This window comes from Vulpes lagopus, chromosome 8, assembly GCF_018345385.1.
Source record: "Vulpes lagopus strain Blue_001 chromosome 8, ASM1834538v1, whole genome shotgun sequence".
NCBI classification, from domain to species: Eukaryota; Metazoa; Chordata; class Mammalia; order Carnivora; family Canidae; genus Vulpes; species Vulpes lagopus.
The window spans coordinates 129,958,331-129,976,309 of NC_054831.1; the positions used below are offsets into that span (position 1 = coordinate 129,958,331).

At 53.0% G+C, this 17,979-nt stretch overlaps 1 protein-coding gene across 2 annotated transcripts in view; it reads right to left on the minus strand.

Moving 5' to 3' along the window:
* ARHGEF10L (Rho guanine nucleotide exchange factor 10 like) overlaps positions 1–17,357 on the minus strand; it is a 158,631-nt gene extending 141,274 nt beyond the window's left edge. The window contains exon 1 of one of the 2 annotated variants that reach the window (XM_041765238.1): positions 17,204–17,357. The gene's annotated coding sequence lies outside the window, so the exon portion shown is untranslated. The remainder of the gene's footprint in view (positions 1–17,203) is intronic. The other variant, XM_041765232.1, reaches the window with a different exon arrangement.
* Positions 17,358–17,979: the final 622 nt, after the last annotated feature.

Consider the following 17,979-nt stretch of genomic DNA (forward strand, 5'->3'; position numbering starts at 1 on the left):
GAGCCCTGCAGCCTCCAGAGGGCACAGGTGTGTGTACACTGGGACCTTTGTCAGCCTCGCCTCCTGCGACAGCGCCAGCAAACACACTGTGTCGCGTTGCTCCCTCTTCCTCTGCCAGGCACCAGCTTAGTTAGGGGTTAGGAATGAGACAAGGAGCGGGGCGGCCCCCAGTCCTGCCCCCCTCGGCGCTCCCGGCCTAGGAGGTCGCAGCAATAAACAGGCCACTACAGTGCAGTGACACAAACCACGCTCAGGCCCCCGCTCTCTGAAATCATCTTATTCGTGGATGTGTTTGTTAATTGTCTGTCTCCTCCACACAAGGACATAAGCCCCATAGAGCCCGTCCGAAGAGTGGTTCATAGAGCGTCCGCGGCCCGGGCCTGGGGTAACACTAGGCTCATAGTGAGCAGCTGGTGAATCTTGGTTGAGCACTTACTATGCTCCATTCGAGGCACTCCCGAGACGTCGGTGAACAAAACGGGCGTGCCCTCGCCCCGCTGGATCTCCCACTCCAGGCGTGAGAAAACTAGCAGCCGTGACAGCAGACGGGAACGTTTTCTGGAGTGCGCTCAGGGCAGGCCAACCCGAAATGTGCTACTTAGGCATATTGATTATTTGTTTTTCAAGATTTTATTTATTTATTCATGAGAGGCACAGAGAGAAAGGGGCAGAGACACAGGCAGAGGGAGAAGCAGGCTCCCTGCGGGGAGCCCGATGCGGGACTCGAACCCAGGACCCCAGGATCATGCCCTGAGCTGAAGGCAGGTGCTCAACCACGGAGCCACCCAGGTGCCCCATGTTGATTATTTTAAATAATTTACTTATAAGGAGAACCTGTTTAAGAAAGAGGCTCAGACCCTTCTCGGTCCCCTTGAAAGCAGGAAATAAATCTCCCATATGAAAAGGTGCCCTCCCTATATGGCAGGTAAAGAGACATGACTCTTACCAGAGACCAAAAATGGAGAGCTAAGAAGGTTGTATAAACAATCCTTGTTACTAATTTTATTTTTTTACAAACTTATTTTTTTTTACCAATTTGTATTACCGCATCCCAATTTCTGTTTAGAATTGCTTACTAATGGAAGCCCTCCCAAATCAAGTTTTCTTTATCCAGTCCATTCTTCACAGTTTTTATTGTTTTGGGGTGGTTGGGTTTGGTTGGGGGGTTTTGCTTGTTTGTTTTGTTTTGTTTTTTGTTCCTTTACCTGAAAGTATAAAAAGTGCCTGCATTGGTCATTTCTTTAGGTCTCAGTTTCATGACTGGGCCTCTATGGGCACGTAATAAAACTTTAGTTTTGGGGCACCTGGCTGGCTCAGTAGGTAGGGCCCCGACTGTTGATGTCAGGAACATAAGTTCAAACCCCACATTGGGTACAGAGATTTCTTTAAAAATTTAAATTAAATTAAATTAAATTAATAAAATAAATAATAAAATAAAATAAATAATAAAATAAAATAAAATAATAAAATAAAATAATAAAAAAAAATAGGGCAGCCCAGGTGGCTCAGCGATTTAGCACCACTGCCTTCAGCCCAGGGCCTGATCCTGGAGTCTCGGGATCGAGTCCCACTTCGGGCTTCCTGCGTGGAGCCTGCTCCTCCCTCTGCTTGTGTCTCTGCCTTTCTCTCTCTGTGTGTCTCTCATGAATAAATAAATAAATATTTTTTAAAAAATAAAACAAAATGAAAAATAAAAAATAAAATTTAAAGGGACGCCTGGGTGGCTCAGTGGTTGAGTATCTGCCTCGGGCTCAGGACATGATCCCAGAGTTCCTGCATGGGGCTCCCCACAGGGAGCCTGCTTCTCCCTCTGCCTGTGTCTCTGCCTCTCATGAATAAATAAATAAAAAATATTTTTCAAAAATTAATTTAATTTAAAGAACTTTGGGGTTTTTTTCTCCTGTTAATCTGCCTCACGTGAATTTAATTCTTAGTCCTGGTGTTAGAGCTCGAAGAACAGCGCAAAGATTTTTTTCCTTCCCTACACCAGCGAAGCAGCTAGAACATCTTCAGGTGTCCAGTGAGTGACATAGCATTAAAAGCCTTGGGCAAAAAAAAAAAAAAAAAAAAAGCCTTGGGCCAGGGATGCCTAGGTAGATCAGCGGTTGGGCACCTGCCCCTGGCTCAGGGCGTGATCCGCGGTCTTGGGATCGAGTCCCACGTCAGGCTCCCTCCCTGGAGCCTGCTTCTCCCTCTGCCTAGTCACTGCCTTTCTCTCTGTGTGTCTTTCATGAATAAATAAATAAATAAAATCTTAAAAAAAAAAAAAAAAAAAAGAAAGCCTTGGGCCAGACTTGAGACGCTTGGGTCCTGCTGGCGCAGCCAGAGCCAAGTACAAGTTCCTGGACCCGCATTTGCAGCCTTTAGGATCTGCTCCAACCTCTCCCCTATTCTGTCTTATTTGCTTCCTGGGCCTGAGCCCTCCCCGCCCCCACCCCCAAATCCTCCAGCCTGGAAATGCCGTCCCCCTCTCTGGTTGCACTAAGGTTTACCCTCCCTCCTGGAACCATCAGAAGGCCCAGAATCCCCCGGGGAAACCTCTCCACGTGGACCCTGTCCCCTGACCGCCTCTCCTCTGAGCTCTACGGCACTTGGGGCTTTGGTTAGTGCTTCTGTTGTTTTGTTAGCTCCGGTCACATATTCTAACTCGAGCTGTCTTCAGCTTGATGGCCTGAGGGCCGGGGTCATACCTTAGGGCCCTATTATACTCCCCCCACCCCAGTGAGGGACACACTCGACATCAGAGGATCCTAAGAGACTCTAAGTGGACACCCTCAACCTCATCAGATAGACCCCTCTGGACGCAGGGTCGCAACCCCCCAGCTCATAGAGCAAACGGAGCCTGCAGAAGCGTGGTGTTTTGCCCACAGTGGTTTTGTTTTTGGTCGCTGGCCACCAATATTTCACAACTGGGAGATTTCCCATAAAAAAACAGATTGCTAGCTTCTCAGAACACCCGAAGATCTGATAATGCCAGGCCCTCGATCGCCCCCATCCCCGGGACCACACCCCGCGAGCCCTAGGGAGTGGTGGCCCTTTACACAGAGCTGTGTTTCTCTGCTTGCTACCCGCCCCCCCCCCAGCCCTGGGGCACCCCCTTCAACTTGGAGGCCCCTCCTCTGGGAAATAGTGTTTTCATTCGGTTTTTCCTCTGCATTCTACTTTTAGGAGAGAGAACCGCATCAAGAAACACGTACTGGAGCGTAAGTGAACCTGCAGCCCTCACCTTTCTGCATCCTGCTCTCTCCACCATCTCGCTTCCCAACACACACGCCCCTTCTCTCTCCTCCCCAGCTTCGTGTTCTAAGCTTTGCCCATGCTGTTCCCACCGCCCGTCCCCACCCCCACCGCCCCCACCCCCCGACCCCCACCTGGACACACTGGCTAAAGCTGTCTGAGGCTCTCAACGAATAACACCTTCTCGCGGTCAAGGATCTCTTCTCTAGGGGCCCCAGGCTGGACTCCAGGCCTCCCACAGCGTCCTACAGTCCCCTCAGGGCAACCATCCTACCGTGTCCCGTGGTGTACAGTTGACTCTTGCGAAACACAGGTTTGAATGGGGCACATTTACTTATACATGATTTTTTTCTGTAAAAATATCTTTTCCTTATGATTTTCCATTAACATTTTCTTTTCTTGGGGATCCCTGGGTGGCTCAGTGGTTTAGTGCCTGCCTTCGGCCCAGGGTGTGATCCTGGAGACCCAGAATCGAGTCCCACATCGGCTCCCTGCATGGAGCCTGCTTCTCTGCCTGTGTCTCTGTCTATCTCATGAATAAATACATAAAATCTTTAAAAAAAAATATTTCTTTTCTCTAGCCTCCGTAATTTTAAGAAGGCAGTATATAATGCATAAAACGTACCAAATGCGTTGACTGTTCATGTCATCGCTATGACTGTTCCCTGGTCAATGGTAGGCTGTTGGCAGTTGTTTTGGGGGAGTCGAAAGTCGGATGCAGGGGATGCCCGGATGGCCCAGTCATTGAGCCTTCTGCCTTCTGCTTGGGTCGTGACCCCAGGGTCCTGGGATGGAGCCCTGCATCCGGCTCCCTGCTCAGCGGGAGCCTGCTTCTTCCTCTCCCTCCCCCTGCTTTCTCTCACTCACTGTCTCTCAAATAAATAAATAAAATATTTTTTTAAAAGTTGTATGCAGATTTTCTGCCATACAGGGGATCAGAGTCCCTAACCCCTGTGCTGTTCCAGGGTCCACTGCGTTTGGGCACGTCTCCTCCCAGACTGTGAGTCCTCGCAGGCTGGGACTCTGCTGTCTCATTCACGGTGCCGCCCCGCCACCTGGGACAGAGCCTGGTAGAGCACAGGCACGAGACAAATATTTGCTAAATAGACCAGTGAATGGTTTTCAGCGGCCACAAAAGGAACAAAAAGAATTTCTGGGAACATTTCCATGTCCCAGAATATTCAATTAACCAGAATTTCCCACTCGCTGAACATTCTGGTGGGTGCAGGATTTATTGTATAAGCATATCCATTAATGATACATCTGGATGGGACTAGGACTCCCTTTGGCCTTGTCTCCACCGTTGACCTGGGAAAGAGGGAAGCAGGGAGGACAGGGGTAGTGTTTGCCACTGGCCAGAGAGGCTAAGTGACGTGCCCAAGGTTGCCTAGCAAGTTGGTAGCAAAATCAGGGTGGGAACCCAGGGCTCCTGCCTCTGCCTTCCAGCCCAGGCCCCTCTTCCACCAGCCCAACCCCATAGCAGGTCAAAAAGGAAGTGAGCAGATAGGAAAGCGGACTTTCCAAGCCCAGACACCACACTCACCCAGGAAGTATGAATGGAGAGCGTGCAGGAAGAGGCCAGTCCTTATGTACTACACCATCAAACCAATCATGACCAGGCTATTATCGAAGAGAGCCTGGGTTACACTTTGATTATGAAAAAAGGCAAATACAATCTACCTTACCGAGATGAAACTCCCTTCCCATGACTCCTGCCCCTGTTCGGTAGGACTGGCATCCTGAAAGGGGCTGGGATGCACTGAGCAACCACCTCCTCTTCAAGCCTTCCAGGTTCCTTCCCAACCCAAGACCTGCATTTGTGGGGAATCAAGCTGAGGTCAAAAGCACAGCCACAGGCAGAAGGGGTCTGGGAACTCAGGTGAAGAAGGAAACTTGACTTCTCTGAGCTATCACTTTACGGGGCTTGAGTGTCAGGGACAGATCAGTCTGGGCAGCTCCTTGTCTTGGGGATGTGTCCTCAAAGTTCTCCCAAAACACCCACAGGAAGCGGATGGATGCTCATGTCCAGGGGGCTGGACACAAATGTGATACAGAGCTCTCCCACCCTAAGATCTCTGGAAAGTAGTCCTCAACCTCTTTCTCCCTGTCCCACTGCCCGTAAAGTAGGAACAATAATCCTACTCGTGCCTTCTTCAATCTTCACAGAACTTTGAAGGATCAAGTGAATACAGCCTAGCAGAGAGTTTACTTCCCACTGACAAAATTAGATAAATAAGCTATTTGATACCAACTCTTATTAATGAGAGGCAGCCTAATATAGCAGTGGTCAAGAGCTTCAACTGTTGGGATTCTCCTTGTTCGAGAAGCAAATTACATATACAGAAAGGAAGAAAAGTCCAATGACCTGTGTGGTGTTGGGCTGGAATGGGAAGCGTTGGCGTGAGCTCCTCGGTCTGTAGACCACGAAGGCCTGGGAGCAGGGACACCCAATAGCAATGAGCACACTCAGCAGCCAGATCGTGGTTCCTAAATACCATTCTCCACTCAAGGGATTCAGAGCTTCTTGGTGAAATGGCTCATCCCCAGAGGAAGGACATTTGAGCCAGTAATATAGCGGGGGGCCCGAAACTGATAAATTGCTCAAGAAGTGACAGGAGCATAACAGAATGACAAAGAAACCAGCTCACCGAGGCTCCCACTCGCCAAACCGAGGGCAGTTGGACCATTAGAAAAAAAAAAAAAGTGATGATTAGGATTTACCTCCCATTGAATATAATGGGAAACCAAGAGTCCATACTGATGTGACAAGTAACTAAGCAAATGAGCACACGGAAGGCTAGGAATGGCTATTTACCCTGTCTCAAAGCACTTCCCCACAAAATACTTCTTCACAACTTTTTTTTTTTATGGAAAAAGAGCAGCTTCGCAGATCCTTCATCACCCAAGTGGTCAAACTGGGAACATGACCAGCAGGGGGATTTTTGGACACCGTGAGCGTCCTTCCGTGGTTGGAGAAGGACGCGACACAATGCTGAGCGAACATCACACAAACCCAAATTGAGGGACGTTCCTCTAAACGTCTCCCAAAATGCCCAGGTCACAAAAGTCAAGGAAAGACCAAGGAACTTTTCCAGACTGAAGGAAATCAGAGACGGGACCACTAAATGCCACGTGTTGTTCTGAACTGGAGCGTTTCAGCGGAAAGGCCATTACTGGGACAGCTGGTGAGACTCAGCAGGGGCTGAGGATGACATGCTGGGAACGCGTTGTGTGCATTTCCTGATGTGGCCGGTGTATCACGGTGGTGGAGGGGCATGTCCTTGGCTGTAGGAAATACACAGCAGATACCCAAAGGAGTGACGAGTCGGCAGTTTCCTCTCAGATGCCTCCAAGGGAAATGAAATGCACTGTACCCGCAGCCTGTCTGTCACTTTACAGTTGTTTCCACAGCCAGATGGCCTGGGCCGATCTCTAGCACATCGTGTCTTCTTAAGGTCTCAGTTTCACCATCTGTAGAGTGGGAGTGAGTGAAAGTACTGATACCTGCCTCATGGCCCTGGAGTGGAATAAATGAGATCCGATTTGTGGGCTGTTTGGCACAGAACTGGGCTCATACATGTGTTCCCAAGTTTCGGAGAGCTAGGTAATTCTTTTTCTTTGTGCAATTCTCATTTCTGGAGTATAGAGTAAGGTGGCAAATTCCAGCACCCCGGGGGGGCCAGGTAGGGAATGGCAATGGGAGAAGCAGACTGGACGTGCCCCAACAACTGTTACTAAGCTTCAAGACTGGAGACACCTCAGGGTGAAGGGGGGACCCCCGAGTGCCTGGAAAGCACATGCCCCCAGTGGAAGGGGCAATTCCAATTCTTTTTTTTTTTTAAGATTTTTTATTTATTTATTTGAATAAATATTCAAATATTTATTGAATAAATAAATATTCATAGAGGCAGAGACATAGGCAGAGGGAGAAGCAGGCATCATACAGAGAACCTGACGTGGGACTCGATCCAGGGTCTCCAGGATCACACCCTGGGCTGCAGGCAATGCTGAACCACTGCGCCACCGGGGCTGCCCTGGCAATTCCAATTCTAATTGATGCTGTGTGTCTATGCTTGGTGTCCCCAGAGTTTTCTCTTTATTTTTTTTCCCCCAAGAGAAGCCAGAAGTCCAGATTTGTATATCAAATCCCTTGATTTTTTTTTTAAAGATTTTATTTATTCATGGGAGACACAGAGAGAGAGAGAGGCAGAGACACAGCAGAAGGAGAAGCAGGCTCCATGCAGGGAGCCCGAGGTGGGACTCGATCCCAGAACTCCAGGATCACGCCCTGGGCCAAAGGCAGATGCTCAACCCCTGAGCCACCCGGGCATCCCTATCCCTTGATTTTTAATACTGACAACTATTTCAAATTGTAAATGGGCCGATAATTTGTGAGCCAGACAGGATCCAAGTGCCAGCTGCAGGAGTTCTGAAAGCTTGTCCTGATCACCTAGAAACACCCCCGGGAACGCCCCTGTGAGTTGGCAGGGAAAAAGAAAAAAGAGAAAAAAACCCAAACCACTGTTCACAGTTCTTCTGCTGCTCTGATAGAGCCTCCGAAGAGGCTGGGGTAGACATGCCAGGATGTGCCTCCCTACACCCCCATGGGTCCTGGCAGCGCTCTCCTGCCCAGCACGACTGATTGGGTGAGAGGGTGAACATCTGACTGAAGCCCGGCCACTCAGCTCGTTCCTCCCAGGAATTTGAAATGGGAGAGGTGAGAGACTGAGTCAGTCAAATGAGCATGGATGCTGAGCCCTGAAAAATTGTGCAGGGCCAGAGCCAGCATTCATGCTGCAAGGAACCACAGCCATGTTCAAACCCAGGCTCCAGGGGGATCAGAAATGTCATAGGAAAGCCAAAAACAAAATAAATAAATAAATAAAAAAATCAGGAGTGTAGAGTAAAAGATAGTGAGGCAGAGACCATACAGCCCTGGACGGTGTTCACAATAAAAATAAGAGCAAACGCTTGCATAGCACTTTCTACAGCAGGCTCAGTGTGTTACCTTACACCTTACTCATTTTATCCTCACAGCAACCTTATAAAGTAGGTACTTTCAGGGGCACCTGGGTGGCTCAGTCAGTTGAGCATCCGACTCTTGATTTCAGCTCAGGCCATGATCTCAGGGTGGTGAGATTGAGCCCCACGTCGGGCTCCCTGCTCAGCACGGAGTCTGCTGGAGATTCTCTTCCTCCCTCTCCCTCTCCTCCTCCCCCTGCTCATTTTCTCTGAATAAATAAATAAACAAAAAGTTAAATTAAAAAAGGCAGCTAGTTTTATCCTCATTTTTGAGATGAGGAAACTGAGGCACAAAGCCCAGAATGTCCATCAGAGTGGCCTCCTGGGTTCTGACAAAGCCCCCTCACTTGTATTTGTCCGAAGGGATTTTGTCCCCCTTGAAAGCAGAGAAGTCAGTGAGGGTTTGCTATTCAGGCAGGGCCTTGCAGCGGGGGGAAGGGGATTCTGGGGCCACTTCAGGCACGAGATACCCCAGTGCCCTGCTCTAGCCTTCGTGTACCACCCAAAGTAGAGAAGGGGAGGAGGGGAGTCCCAGCCAGAGGCGTCCGAGGCAAGGGTGACCCCCATAGATATCCTCTGCCCATCAGCCCAGACCCCACGGGCGCGGTGCACCAGCCTGGTCTACAGGAGGAAGCCAGCCTCACCCATACCTCGGGGCATCTGTCGCCTCCACAGGGATAAACAGACAGAAGGCCTGGGGCCATCTGCTGAGCCAGGGGAGGTTGGATTTCTCTGCTTGGGGCCTGGCCAAGGAGCCAGAGAGGACAAGGAGACAAGGTCTTAGCTTCCTGGCATCAGGTTACTGCCCCTACCCAAGGCTCAGGGTGCCAGGCCAGGCATCCGGGCATGAGAGTTGCTGGTCAGCTGACAGCACACAGGGCCCAAGGCCCATTCTGGAAGGATCTTCATCCATAAGGATAAAAATTGGCTGCTGAGGAGGGGGAGCAGGGAGGGAACCCCCAAGGGGACACAGGGAGCCTCCAGCCTCGCCAAGCACACCTGGCCAGGCCAGAAAGATCTGCAGGAGGGAAGGTCCCGTGGGCCTGGGGACAGGGAGGCACTGCAGTGCCACTCCAAGGGGGCCCTCAGCCCCCACCAGCTGCCCCGGCTGCAGCAAGAGGGCCTGGCCCTGGCTGCAGCCTGGCACCAGCCCCAGAAACCTTCAGCGTCCCCCAGTTTCACCGCCCAGGGCTGGGAGGTTCCATAAGCTCCCCGGTCTCCCAGATGAAAGACGCTTTCTAAGAGTCATAAAACCGTCCCCACACAGAACAATGGGCCCTTATCCCACTGTGTCCTTCACATAAACTCCCATTAGCAACGCACCAGAAGCTGCAGGCAGGAGGTTTATAGACTGGATTGTTGGGCCAGCCCCAGCGTTCATTAACATCTACTCCCTCGCCTTCCAAGGAGCCTGCACAAATCACCCCCATTACAGAGGCCCGCTGTGGGCTCGGCCTCCAGGAAACCCTGCAAGCTTTGTCATTTTATGAATAAAGAAAAAAACCCCAGAGAAGTGAGGTGACGTGCCCACGGTCACACAGTGGGAGAGTGGAGAAGCTGGGATTTAAATCTTAGGTCCCTGTTCCTTCCCCCATACCGCGTTGCCCCCGGTTATGATCACTGGAGACCTGCCCCCATGGAACCCAAGAGGTTAAGGCAAATGGTTTCCTTAGGTTTTTTTCCTGGAAATCAGCACCTTCGGAGACCTGCCCAATGTGTCAGCAGAGATACGCTGCGGTGGGTGTGGGCCACGTTGGAAGGGAGCCCCAGCCTATCAGGGAGGGACCAGAGCCCCTTCCCTTGGTGACCACGGCCCCCCTTTCCTGAGCACATACAACACGCCAGGCCCTGTGCTCTTCTTCATGCACGATCCCATTTACTCTTGCAGGTACTCTGTAGAATGGCTGCTCTCACGATTCCCTTTCTGGGGCGTCCGGGTGGCTCAGTCAGTTAAGCATCTGCCTTCGACTAAGGTCATGATCCCAGGGTTCTGGGATTGAGCCCAGCATCATGTCTGGCTCCATGCTCAGCAGGGGGTCTGCTTCTCCCTCTCCCTCTACCTCTCCCCCTCTGCTCATGCTCTGTCTCTGGCTTTCTCTTTCAAATAATTAAATTAAATACATTAAAAAAAAAAAAAAAGATCCCCTTTCTGACAGATGGAACAGAAGCTTGGGAAGTAAATAGTTTACCTAAGGTCACACAAGTAAGCAATGGATTCCAGGTCTATCCAACTCTATCTCACCACCCCTTCCCAAAACTTCAAATGTGGGGTTCAGCAGCTACTCAAGCTGTACCAGTCCTGGCTCACAACTCTGAGTGTCACCCCAGATGCATGGATGATGACCACAGCAGGTGCTTCTTACGGGGGGCATTCCAAGCCCTTCACCATCTCCCACCTATGCAACAACCCTCAATGCCAATATTGCAATTCCTATTTTGCAGATGGGGAAATTGGGCTCAGACAGGGTTAGTGTCTTATCCATGGTCTCCAGAGCTGGTAAGTGGGGGTGTCAGGCTATGACCCACTTCTCTCTGGTTCCAGAATCACTGCTTCTTCCAGGTAAGCCAGCATGATTGTTAAATCAGATGATCCCAATGGAGTCCCGGTGTGCATTGGACAAATACTCCCAGATGTGCCCCCAAATAAGTGCCTGAGATGTGCCTGTCACCATTGCAGGAGCTGGAGGCATAGTGACAAGTAAGACTGATATGCCCTGGCCCCCATCAGCCCCAGGGGCATGACCACTTTTGTCTACCACCCCCCCCCCCAGCCTAGAGCTCCAGTACAGGGGAGCATCCCTACTTCTGCTGGTTTCCTTCACTTCTGGGAGCTTCCAGACAGCCTACCCCAGCCCCTGCAAAGGCAAACTACAGTTGCTAGTGTCATGGCTTATTTTGCCCTGAGAAGCTTCACTACCAATTCCTAACTGGGCAAACCAGCCAGGCAGCTATTTTTGGCTCAGACTCCCCCAGGGAGCCCTCAGACCCACATTTCCTGCCTCCAGAAGGCACAGCCAGCACCCATGCCCCACCCTGAGAAGCTGGCATGGGGCCTGTCCTTCATTACCCTTCCCCTATTACCTTCTGCGGCTGCTAAGAAAGCCGGCCTGCCCAGAACAGCTCAAGCATACATGTGGTTGCTTGGTTAGTGCCAGGCCCTGCTTAGGTGACCTTAATCATCATCATCTTCTTTGTGACCCTGGTCAACATTATCATCATAGCTAACATTTATTGAGCATTTATTACATGCCAGGCACTGAGCCAACACTTTACCCGTATAACCTCATCAAATCTTCACAATAATCCCATGAAACAGGTACTGCCATCATCCCATGCAGCACCTAAGAAAACTGATAAACAGAGACAATAAGGCTGGAGCACAAAGTATTCTTTTGCTTCTTAAATTGTCTGTCTCCCTTGCTATCCTACAACCTGTCTGAGGGCAGGATCACACACATCCAGGGGAACTTTGTGTTTTGCACAAAGTTGTTATCCCTAGGATACAGTGCCAAGAACAGAGTAGATACTCAATGCACAGTCTGTAGGTAAAAGGATGGATATACGGTTGGAAGAGTGGATGGACAGATAGATGGATGGATAGATTGTTGAATGATGGATGATGGTTGGATGGATGGACACGTGAATAGATGGGTGGACGGACACATAAATGCATGAATGATGGGTGGCCCATTGGATAATGGATAGATGGGTGGACCATTGCTTGATAGATGAATGGTTGGATAGATGGATGGATAACAGATAAATGGACAAATGGTTCGATGGACCATTGGATGATAGATGGACAGATGGATGGATAGGTGATGGATGGATGGACACATGGATGGATGAATGATGGAGAGATGGACAAATATAATTTAAAAACAAGATAAGGGCACCCTGGGTGGCTCAGCGGGTTTAGCACTGCCTTTGGCCCAGGGCATGACCCTGGGGACCTGAGATCAAGTCCCACATTGGGCTCCCTGCACGGAGCCTGCTTCTCCCTCTGCCTGTGTCTCTGCCTCTCTTTCTCTCTGTGTCTCTCATGAGTAAATAAATAAAATCTTAAAACAAACAAACAAAAACAAGATAAAAAGGGGCTAGGGGACAATATAACCTCCACTCAGTGAAGCAGGAGGAAGCTGGATACAGTTTCTCTGCTAACTGGAAAATCCCCTGGCCAGGACTCCAGGGAAAGCAGAGAACAGTACGCTGATTTTTAGGGAAAAGGAAAAAAAAGTGCCAGTTGACGAGCTTTGAGACAGCTTAATAAAATCAGGAGTGTATAGTCTGATCAAGCATGTTCTCCCTTCCCAGAAATCACCACTTCGCAGGGAATTTCATCTGCCCCATCCCCAAACCACATGTCTCTGAATCAGGGGCAACCGCAAAATGTGCCCAGTGTAGCAAACTCCCCGGCCTGTGGCTCCAGGACTGGGCCTAGGAACAGAGCTGTGCCAGACCTGGGGTCTGGTCAGTCAACCCCAATCTAGTCCCTGGGTGCTACCTCAGAATCCTGGAGCACCCACCAGGAGCCCTGAGCTTTAGGGCTCTTGTTCTGCAGTTAATTTAAGAGATCTCAGGCTGACCCGCCAGCCCCCATCTCTTGTGAGTTCTGCTCAGTGGCTAGAGCCCTTCAGCTGGATTCTAGGGAGAGATCCATGGGAACCAGGCTGCTCTCCTGCCCCCTATGCCCTGGCCAGAGCCTAGGGTTTCCAGTTTCCTGTGGTTTGGAAAGCAAGGCTTACAGATGAAGAACCCAGAAGTCTCAGGAGAGCAGCTACCGAGGCATGTGGCCCAGTTTTGTAGTTTCCAGAGAAATTTTGAGAAAGAGAAAGAGAAAAGACCATAAAGCACTGCATCACCATCATAAAGCACGCCCGGACACACCTGCTCATCTGCGTGGAACGTGGCATTACGGTTCTGGGCAGCTCGGTGAGGCATCCTGCCATTCTGGAGCTTTATTTGTGGGACATCAGGGACTGGGATGGCACTGGGGTCAGCGACATGCCCTTCCAGGCCAAGTGCTCAGCCGGGGTTGACACACGGCCTACACGGCCCGCACAACACCGCAGTGAGCTCGGTATTATTACCTGCCGTTTCAGATGTACAAACCAAGACCAAGTGAATCACCCAAGCTCACACATCAGAGGGGACAGATCCGGGATTTGAACTCAATCTGACTCCAAAGTCCATAGTCCCCACCTCCCCCCCACCCCCAACAAGGTGGAAAAGGACCATGGGAGGGCTCTCTCTGCAGTTGGGCAAACAGGCATCCCGGATTTATTCCAGGATTGGCCAGACCCAATAGGAACAGGTTTTATGGCGGTCAGTCCAGTCCTTGCCAGTCGACCACACATCAGAAGTGAACTCGAGCCTCCCCGCATTCCTATGCTCCCGGGCCTTGTGGCCACTGGGGAGGAGGGATGGCTGGCAAAGAGCCCAGAGGGCACCTTGGGGCCTTCTGCCTGAGCAATTCGGAGACTTTCAGAGCTGAAAGGGCCCTTAGGAATGATCCAAGCCAATCTGCTCCATCCACAGAGGGGTAACTGAGGCCCAGGAGGACAGAGGATTTGCTCGAGGTCATACGGGGCATGAAGAATAGAGGCAGCCTCCCGGCTGTAGCCCAAGGTCCCCTTCCCACCCCCTGCCTGCCTCAAACCATGACTTTGGAAGCCCTTATATCAGATAGAATGAATGGTTGTCAGATTTAATTATGACAATGCTCTGAAGATCCAGGGGATAGGATAAGACGGGAGAGGGGAGGGGCTAGCGGGGCAGGGGTGACCGTTGCCTCCCTCCCTCTGCCGGGGGCATCTCTGTCTGGTGGCTGAGCTGGAGTTGGCTGGTCCAGGACGAGAGTCAGGGTTACCTGCAGAGCAGGTCCCAGCACGGCCAGGAGACCTCCCTATTTTCCGGGTCCTCCTGGTACAAGAGCCGCCTCTGTCTTTGAGACAAGGAATGATGGGGGAGGAGGTCCTCCCTCATTCCCCTGAAGGGCAAAGTGGGAGGAGGCTTGACCAGGGCAGGTAGGAACTCACGGCATCACCGCCCCACCTGCCTGGGCCCATCTGCTGAGCTCCTGGGGACCTGCCCCCATGAGCATCCCCACCTTGAATTAGCTCTGAAACCCTGAGATCCCCCCTCGGGCCATGCCCAGGAGGCTGTCTCTCATCAGGGGTCGGGGTGCTCACTTTGGGGCACACACAGACCGAGTTCAGATCCCTGCCTCCCCACCTGCTAGTCCTGTGATCTTGAGGGAGCGACTTTGCTTCCCCGAGTCTCAGGTCTCAGCTTCCCGCCGCAGAGCTCAGCTCCAGTTCCTTCATCCCAAGGTAATTGCTGGGATTAAAGGTCAAGGCTGTCCCAGGCACAGAGGGGACTTGGAGACACGGTAATTACCCTCCTCTGCCTGTGTACTGTGGGGACGTTTTACAGGCATTCCCGGCCACGACTATCATTCACAGCCCTCGGATAGATCACAGGAAAGAAATTAGCCCCTGCAGCCAGATGGGGTGACCCAGGCCCCAAGAGGGTGAGTGGCAGGCGCAAAGTCCCATAGCATGGAGAAGCAGAGCAACCAGACCCCACGGGTCTCAAGTCCCCACACAGCCAGAGGCACAGATGGGAAGTTTACAATCCAGAGGCAACCACACCAGGCCCAGGTGGTGGCTGCACCAGGAAGTTAGCACACGACTTTGGGTGGTGACTCTGGGTGACAGGTGCTTTCGAATTTCTGAGTAGTGTCTTCCATGCCATTGGCCAGCTGTGTGACTCCGGGCCAGTGACTCCACCTCTCTGAGCCTCAGCTTTCTCATCGGTGAAATGCGGGCTGTCAGGAGGATGCAGTGAACTACAGGGTGCAGGACACCTGGCACAGAGCTGGGCCCGATAAATGGGAGCATAGTCACGGTGGCACTACTGACAGGCAACGTTGCTGTTATTATTATTATTATTATGATTTGTTACTAGGAGGAGGAGAAGAGGACGGAATGGCATCAGCCTGGGAACCTCCCACCCACGTGACTGTCCTAAAGGGGACGAGCCGGACCGAGGCGTCAGGGGACTCTTCTTGCCTCTGGGTGGTAGGGATGTGCATGGGGCCAGACCAGTCACCCCGCTGAAGACCTCAAAGTCCCACGAAGGGAGCAGACCCGGGGGAGGGATGGCTGCCATCGCTCCCGGAGGAACTCAGCCCTCAAAGGGGCAGAGGAGGAGTAGCCCGGGCCTCAGGAGCCCCTGGTCCCTGGGCCAAGAGCTGGGGGCAGCGTTGCCTGGGAACCCCCCACCCCGGGCCGCACCAGCGTCCCCCAGGGGCCGCTCTGCCCTCTGGCAGCTGTGTGGCCTCAGGCAGGTCGCAGCAGCTCTCTGAGCCTCTGCCCTCAGTCTCGGTCGTCATTCCCGCCCCACCCAGCACCCCGGGCCGGCGTGAGACCCGTGGGGACAACAGACGCAGACTCGATTTGTAAACCGTCCAGCGCTTTAGGATGAGGCGCGGCCCTGGTTAGTCACCGAAGGACACTCCGGAGACAGACAAAGCCGGGGGAGCCCAGCGGAGGCCACCCCGGGGGTGATGCAGAGAGAAGGAGGCGGACCCGGGGCCCCCCCCGTGCCCCCTGCCTCCCGTCGCCCTGGCGGCTCCAGGCAACCCCGTGACAGCGGTGTCTGGTGCTGAAGTCCTGGACCGGCTGCTTTCAACCCCTGCTCTTGGCTCAGCACAGCCCACCCTGGGCCCCTAGAGTCATTTGTGCTGGACACCGCGCGGGGCAGTGACTCCCACAGAGCTGAAGCAGGGGAGGGGAGACAAGCTGGAGCAGTGACATTTGCAGCCCCAGGAGCCGGGGAGGCCACCAGAGGGACACACAGCCCCCTCCCAAGGTGTGTCCGGCCCGGCCGTGCCCCCCAGACCCCCACCTGCTAAGCCCCATAGGCCCCTGGCGACAGAGAGCAAGGAGGCCAAGGGCTCAGGCCGGCTCCAAAGCCAGACTTGTCTGGCCGCAAATCTCAGCTCCCCTCTTCCAAGCTGTGAGATCGTAAGTTCCTTAACCTCTCTGTGCCTGCGTCCTCAGCTGTGAACAAGACTGATAATAATAATCCTAATACCCCGCAGGGGTGTTGGGAGGACCCAACGAGTTAACACAAGTGACGTGCGTCGGTTAGCAGAGCGCAGGGCACAAAGTGAGCATCATGTCATCGCGGCCGGACACTGGCCATGCAGAGGGAAGAGGCTGCCTCCGAGAGCAGCAAGCCTGGATACCCAAGCTGTGGCTACACAGCCACCTGTCGGGGACTCTGGGCCAGGACCGCTGGGGTGACCTTTAAAACGCTGCCACCTGTAAGCCTGTAAACATCCCGCCTGTGCAGGAGGCAGGAGAGGGCTACGGGGTGCCCCAGGGGTAGCAACATGGGAACAAGCACTGGGGGGAGAGGACGGACCCAGGGCAGAGAGGAGGAAGTCGGGTCCAGCTCCCAGGCCCCTGCTCTGTCACCGATTCGCCGTGTGACCTCGAACTACTCCCTGCACCCAGAGCCTCAGCTTCCCCAGCTTTGAAATGATGCCATTGCACTAGGAGTCCCGTAAGGCCACAGCGGGCTGCAAGGGTCAACTCTGTGACCCTGAGCAGGGAGGCAGGAAAGCTCCGCGGCACCCACACCCCTGCCAGGCTCCCTCTGCACTCCTCACCCCCACATCGCTCTGACCTGCCCCACAGGTGGCCGCCAGGGTCAGGGCCGGGTCCACCGAGGCTCCCAGCAGAGCTCCCCTTGCGGAGCCTGGCACAAGGTGTCCCCGGGCCCTACCACCAACAGGGAGGGAGCAAGGTGTCCCTGGGCCCGGAGTCCGAGGGTGTCAACAGGAGCAGAAGCCCCACACACACCCTATGACCTCTAAAGGATCCTCCTCCACCTCTGGGAGGGACAGAGATGTTTAAAACCCCCCAAATCTGACCTGGATTCTGTGCAGTCCAAATCTGGCCCTTTGGGAAAGGCGCACACAGGTGGTAGGGTCAGGCCCTGCTGCCAGGAAAAGGTCCCGTCGGTCACAGCAGCTGGCAGGGCAGGCAAGAGCCCAGGGGTCGGGTACACTAGCTCCCTGCGCCAGGCGTGCAGAAGGCCCAGGCTTGTGAGTCACTCACCTGCCAGACCTGCCAGGCGGGCAGGCAGGAGGACAGGAGGCGGCCCCAGCAGCTCACGAGGAAGGACTAGCCTGAGTCAGACCCAGCAGGCTGGGCAGGGCTGGGCCAGGCCAGGCCAGGCCAGGCAATCCGTCAGCTGCCTGGGAGAACCAGGAAGTTGCCAGGGTGGGGAAGGGAGGAGAAGTGTGAACAAAGGTGGGGGCCTCTCAGGGGTGCCAGTGGAGGGGTTAACCACAGACAGCTGCCCGCCTGGCCCAGGACGGAGCACAGGGCATGGTACAAGGGAGGATTCCAGGTTCTTCCAGGGGATGGGATTCTTTTCACCAGGGAAGGTGGAAAAGAACATGCTTTGAAGTTGGAAAGCTTCAGGTTTGAATGCCTGCCCTTTCCAGCCACATGACCTCGTGTCTCCAAGCCTCAGTATCCCCCTTGTTCCTACTATCACAACGATCGTCCCCATAATTCAGGGTTCTTGTGGGAATTAAATGCACAAAGGGAAAGGGCCCTGGCATCCTGGCTCCTGGGGGGTACACGATAAGGGTGGCTCTGATTACAAGGACACCTGTTCAGGGAAGCGGGATGGCACACT